Source organism: Balaenoptera borealis (genome assembly GCF_965194805.1).
Source record: "Balaenoptera borealis genome assembly, chromosome: 2".
Classification (NCBI taxonomy): domain Eukaryota; kingdom Metazoa; phylum Chordata; class Mammalia; order Artiodactyla; family Balaenopteridae; genus Balaenoptera; species Balaenoptera borealis.
In genome coordinates this window covers 92112111-92118827 of record NC_138867.1, presented here as the reverse complement: position 1 = coordinate 92118827, position 6717 = coordinate 92112111, and positions in this window count along the sequence as shown.

Sequence of the window (6717 nt, the reverse complement as noted above, 5' to 3'; positions counted from 1 at the left end):
AAAAAAAGAAATGCAAATGGATAATAGTTACATGAACAAATATCTGCCCTCTAGTAACTGAAGAAAGGCAAATTTGAATAATAACCATTTTTTCTCTATAAAAATGACAGTGTTTAAAAGGGAAATGTACATTATTATGCAAAGTGAGAAAAAGCTCTCATTCATTTCTGGAATGGTATAAAATATAACGTTTTGATGGAGGGAAGTTTGGCAGTTTGTGTCAAAAACCATAAAAATGATATCTTTTGACTCCTAAATCTTAGGAAACACATATAGGGTGTAAATATTTACTTATGCACATGCTCATGGCATAATTGCCCATAATAGGAAAAATTGTCAGGATTTTAAATATCAAGTAATTATTATGCATTAATAATTAAAATGGTACATCCATATGGTCCTTTAATCAACATACATTTATTGAGCACCTAACTGTACCAGGTACTGTTCTAAGCAATGTGGATAGAGTGATGAATAAGCCAGATGAAGTCCCTGCTTTGTTGGAACTGACATTCTTTTTGGGAGGCAAAAAACAGGTAAATATATCGTGTCAAATAATGAAACAAACATATACTATGATGTTAGGTAATGACATGTATTATATTTTAAAAATTAAATGATAGAGGCAGAGTTTTTAGATTGGGTGGTCAAGGAAGATTATTGAAATAAAGATTATTTCTCTGAGGAAATAATCTTTAAACAGATCTAAATGAACTGAAAGAGTGAGCCATGTATGACTATCTGGGAGAAAAATTTTCAAGGCAGAGCTAAGTATAAGGTCCTGATGACAAACTAGGTAGCCAGTGAGCAAGGACTCACTGAGAGCTGAAAGGAGGGCAGGGGCCAAATTTTGCAGGGCCTTGTTGGTGATAGACAAGAATTTAGGTTTTTTTAAGGTGACCTTAATGATGTTCTAGAAGGATCAACCTGGCTCCCGTATGGGGCAAAAGTGGAAGTCTCTACTTGGCAGGCCATTGCAAGCTGCTGAGGTAAGAGATAGTAGTAATCTGATGGAGACTGATAGTGGTGAAGGAGGTGACAAGGGCTAGAGTCAGCATGTTTAAAGATTACAAGAGAGATAGATATCAAATGACAAGTGGACATGTTAAAAATATTGTGCACAGTATGATTTCACTTTTGTAAAAATAATAATAAAGATGCACACACAATGAAAGGATATATGTTATGTCTGGGTGTAGGATTGCTTATGAGTTATTTTTTTACTTTGCATTTTCTAATTGTTCTAAAATAGGGTTTTTATTTTTGCTAAGAAGAAAAATTATTTTCAAAAAAATTAATAGATTTAATTATGGGACATGGCAATAAAGTTCTTTCTAGATTATTAAATCTGTTCATAGCATTTAATCAGCAGTCTCTAGAGCACTATCAAAGTCCTTACATCCTATATTTCTTTAAAATCTTTCTAAAATGATGATGTTGAAATGGTCCAGAGTGTATGGCTTCAAACTAGTTTGAGAAAGACATAACACAGAAATTAATACACGTAATTCTCTATAGCATTTAAAAAGAATGGCCAATACGCTTTTTATGAGATTAACGGTATAATATTTGTATTATCTGTTTTGGCATAACAAATTACCCCCAAACCAAGCAACTTAAAACCTTTGTTATCTCGTAGTTTCTGTAATTCGAGAATTTGGAAGTGGCTTAGATTAGTAGTTCTGGCTCAGGGTTTCTCACGATGTTGCAGTCAAGACTTCAACTTGGGGTACAGTCATTTTAGACTTGACTGGGCTTGACTGGGACTGGAGGATCCATTTCTAAGATATCTTGCAAAACTAATTGTGGAATTCTTGCTGGTTTGGTGTTAGGAGGTCTCAATACCTTGCCACATGGATCTCTCCATAGAACTTCTCAAGTGTCCTCATAACAAGACAGCTGGCTCCTTCCCAGAGCAAATGATCTTAGAGAGAGCAGGGATGAAGGCACACTCTCTTTTATGACCTAATCCCACCTCATCACTCCTGCCACTTTCTATACTGTAGAAGTGAGTCATGAAATCCAATCCATCACTCAAGCGGAAGGGATATAGCTTCATCTTTAGAAGGGAGGGTTATCAAACAATTTGTGTTCATATTTTAAAGTCACCACAATTAAACCATTATATAACAATTAATGGATAGAAGATATTGTAAGCACCAAAAAGTATTAGGAACATTTTCACACAATCATTAATAGAATGATATGGATTAAAATTTTTATCTTGTTCCTTAGTAAATAGATATGAAAGATTAGTTTTTGGGAAAAGAATCATATGATAGAAATCTTTATAATCATGAAATAGTATAATAGATATTTTTGAGTCCAATCATTATTCACTTAGATTTGAGTCAAAATACAAGTGAAGATTAGCAGACTATTTTGACAGTTTTCAAGAGTTGGCACAGAATGACATGACCTGCTAAACAAAAGTACAGAACAAGCAGGTCTTCATTTATACTAATATTTTACTCAGAAGTTCTGACACTGAATAAATTCAGCTCACAGGATAAAATAAAAATCATCTACATTTCTATTCAAGAATTCACCCAGCACTACTTATTAAGCATGTACTATGTTTAAGTCACTGTATTAGGAACTGCGATGCAGCTACCATTTTCGAGGATGGAATCTGAAGATATTTAAAATATTTTATTTCTAGAGCATATATGTGGGCCAATAAACAGTTTTCACAGTAAGTTTTAATATGTAGTAAGCCAAGCCAAGCCCTCCTGTGCTTGCTTCTTTTTCGTAATTTTTTTTGGCTAACCTGCCATTTATTTTTTCAGATGAACTTTAAAATCATTTCATTTTTCACTCTCACTCTCCTAAAACACACACACATACACCTTGAGATTTGAAGTGTACTCGCATAAAATTTATATGGTAACCCTAAGAGGTTTTTTAATTCTGTGAAACATTTCCATCAAGGATTCATGGTTTTCTATTTGCTGAGGGCTATATTTATGCCACTAAGTGTTCTCTTCCAAAAACATGATATATATTTCTATTTATTGAGATCCATCATTTAGTGTATAGTGTGGGTTGAGGATATAACTGAATTCCCCCAGCCCACAACAGTGGAACATCTTTATTTTACACTCCTTTGTGAAAACTGAGAAATACCTTACTGCTTCTCACACTTCATTATTTTAAGTTGAATTATAAAAACTATAAACATATCATCTTGTTCGAAAATTTTTTTGCCATTTCATTTTGTGGCCAAGGAAAAATTACCTTGTTTAGGTACATCTTGTTTTAGGGCTCAATATAAATTCTTCCCAACTTTTACATTTTTTAGTTCTTAATTTTGATTAATGTCTAAGTGATCTGTCCTTTGGTTTACTTTGAGTGGTTTAATCTTAAAGTATAAGAAAAATAGGGGATGAATTGGTGAATTCTTTCTTATATAATCAAGTTCTTTAGTTATCTTTCCCATAGAATTCATGGGTAACTACTTGTTTCTCTAAATGCTTAGTAGAATCAACTGATTTTTATATTATGATGAAGAATTTTTAAACTAACCTGCTTTTTATTCCTTTGAGAGTAACCTGTTTAACAGTTTGCTTTTTTTATGCTTTTAACATTTTTCCTAGATCTCTTGGAAAAAAAACACACACACACACAAAAAAAACACCAAGCTGTTTTTAAGTGCAGCAGTCTTTACACATTCATTTTATTTGAAATATGGTAGGAACTCTTGATTTGCTATCTCAAGTCTTTTTTTTTTTGGATTAAAGAAATTCCCCCCCTACTAATTCTTTAATATTACTTATATTTTCTCTCTTTTTGAAACACGTTCTATGTGAGTTAGCACTCTAGGATCTGCTTTCTAAGAAATATCTTCATAGTCTCTCTCAATTTCACTTTTGTTCTTACCCTCAACTTACTGCTCAATTAGGAGGATGTGTTTCAGAGAAGCCTGGGATCAGCTACTGTAATTTATGTTTTTTTTTTTAAACTCTTATTTGAAAATAATTTATTTTTGATGTCTTTATTATTACTATTTTTAGAGCATTTCTAGGTTCACAGCAAAATTAAGAGGGTAGAGTGATTTCCCATTTACACCCACCCCTTCCGCCAATGGATAGCCTCCCCCATTATGAACATCCCCAATCAGAGTGGTAATTTGTTACAACTGATGAGCTTATATTGCCACATCATAATCACCCAAAGTCCATAGTTTATATTAGAATTCACTCTTGGTACATTCTATGGATTTGGATCAATAATTTTTGTTTTAAATATCAAAATGTAGTTTAAAAAAAACAAAAGACTTATTTGGTGCCTATTATGAACAGAAATAATTCAGGACTGATGTATTTCATCAGGATTAGTTAAATTCTCTTTTGAAGTTCTTAATTTTTTTAAGGCAATTTATTTCACCAGGACAATCCCCACGCCTTAGCTTTGAATTGAATCACAATTGCTCTTAGTGAAACCCTTGTGAACATTAGTGGAATATTTGAAGTTGTTCGCCCATTAATAGACATAGACATTTTGTAAGAATTTAAATTGGATAATTTTTTTGTATACTACCTTTAAAATTAGGCATTCCTTTGTGTTTGAATTCGCCCCCCTGTGGTTAGTACATATAGAACACACTGGAAGCTTGGTTTATCCAATTCCCTCATTGAGAAAGACACTGGCGGGTCTGGAGTTCTATGTAAAAGGGGCTCACGAACAGCAATTAAATTAAAAGACATGGCTACCTTTGTATAGCGTGCATACTGTTTTTATTTTTATTTTTTAACTTAGATATTTCCCCCCGTGGAGGAGAGGCGAGGCTTTGGAGGAGGCATTTAGACTTTGAGGAGACACTAAACCACCGCCAAGGCACTTCTTGCCTCAGCTGCTGGCCGGACAGCCAACACACAGTATTTAAAACGAATCATTACCATGTGCTTTATGATTGTATTTTAAAGCTAATAAAGATCTTTCACACTTCATTGCATCTATTCGTTCGAAAGCGAATACAGCTGTGGTGAGGGCGGGGAGGGGAAGGTGGAATTGCACTAACAGGTCCTGATTGGCTAAGCCCTGGTCAGGAGACTCTAAAAAGGGCAACCTTCCAACTCTGAGAGTGACTTCCACAGCGTCCTTAGCAACCAGTCTTGGTCCCCAGCGACCCCGAGCACCGCGGTGAGTGACTACTACGTCCAGCTTCTGATGACTTGAGAGCTAAGGTTATAGCCATATTCACCATCCCGGGGCAACAGGGAGACCCACAGAGACCCACAAACGGGAGCACCGAGTCTTGTTTCTTAGCGTCCCGTAGCGCTGGTTGTTGGAAGAAACCTTTGCTACTCACGCTCCTGGCCCAAGCCCGCCATCCAGGCCCCTCCTAAGAATCTAGGCGAGCTCGTGGAGACACTCCAGCCGGGGGCTTGAGGGAGAAAGTGGGGGATCAGCCACCAGTTTCGCTTATTTGATAGTCTCCCCAGCAGAAAGCTATTTCCCTAAAAGAGGTGGGTCAACTTTCTGATTGCTATCGGCTGGGAAATTCTCTTAATTTCCTCTGGACTCGGGCTTGCTTTTCCTCCGGGGACCCTTAACTCAGACTCCCGCTTTCTGCGCTGGACGATTTTCAAGTCCTTATATTCTTGGTGAAATGGCAGCTCTCCCCGCAGACTCTTTTGGATTCCAAAAAATTTCAAAAGTTTGGGGAAGTGGGGGTGGGGCGGGGGAGGATCCTTGAGGATGTGAAATAAAAGGATTTTTAAAAAGGCAATTCATCTTGAGAAAAGGGCACAAGTTACCTATTAGGAAAAATTTCTGGGAGGGGATAAGGTGATGGTAGGATTCCATTTTTTACCTTCTCAACAGTGTATCTGAATAGATTCTACCTTTTTGGTTGTCTTTGGTCAATTAACCTTTGTTCCTTCCTTCAGGTTATATAGTCTACGTCTTGTATTTCCTAGTGCATGTTACCTATCCAAAGGCTTACTGTAATTTTAATATTGTCTAGTTCTCAGAAATTATTTTTTAAAGTGTACCTTTCCAACCTTGTTTCAACTGGAGCTTAAAAAAATACACTAGGGATTAATGTTAAAAACTTAAAAAAAAATTTTGGGTCTATGCCAGATAGGTATAAAACATATCTTATCCATACTTAAATTTGACTATTCTCTAGATCCTGTCATATATTTATAGAATGTCATTTTGATCACATAATTTTCTTGGCCATTTTTTGCCCTCTGAAATCACCTGGAGTCCTGTAATGGAATTCAGTATCTTCACCTGTGATAATGTTGATTTACAGGCCAATCCTTTTTCTCTAGATTATAATTCCTTAAAGTAAGGGACCGTATTTTAATTGTCTTTGTATCTCTCAAACACAGGGACCTCAAACATCATTAGAACTTTATTTTTGTGAAAACTGAACCAAATTGAATTTCCTAAATGACAACCACTTAAAATGAACAATGTGGGTACTATTTGGTAGTGCTGAAAATGGTCAAAAACATTCTTTTATTTCTAGTTTGTATGTAAGTGCATGTGTGTCTGTGATATAGTTTTTTAAATTTCATATTGTATGTTGAGTGTTGCAAATATAAAGCACTGGCATACAATGGAAATCCAAAAAAGAATTCATGGACAGTTATATCCATTTTTGCAGTTCTTTCACAAACCATTCATCACATGAGTAGTTTGCATCAAAGCCAAATGGCTTCCTATGGTGGGTATCAACCTAAATAAAGAGGTAAATTGAGGCAA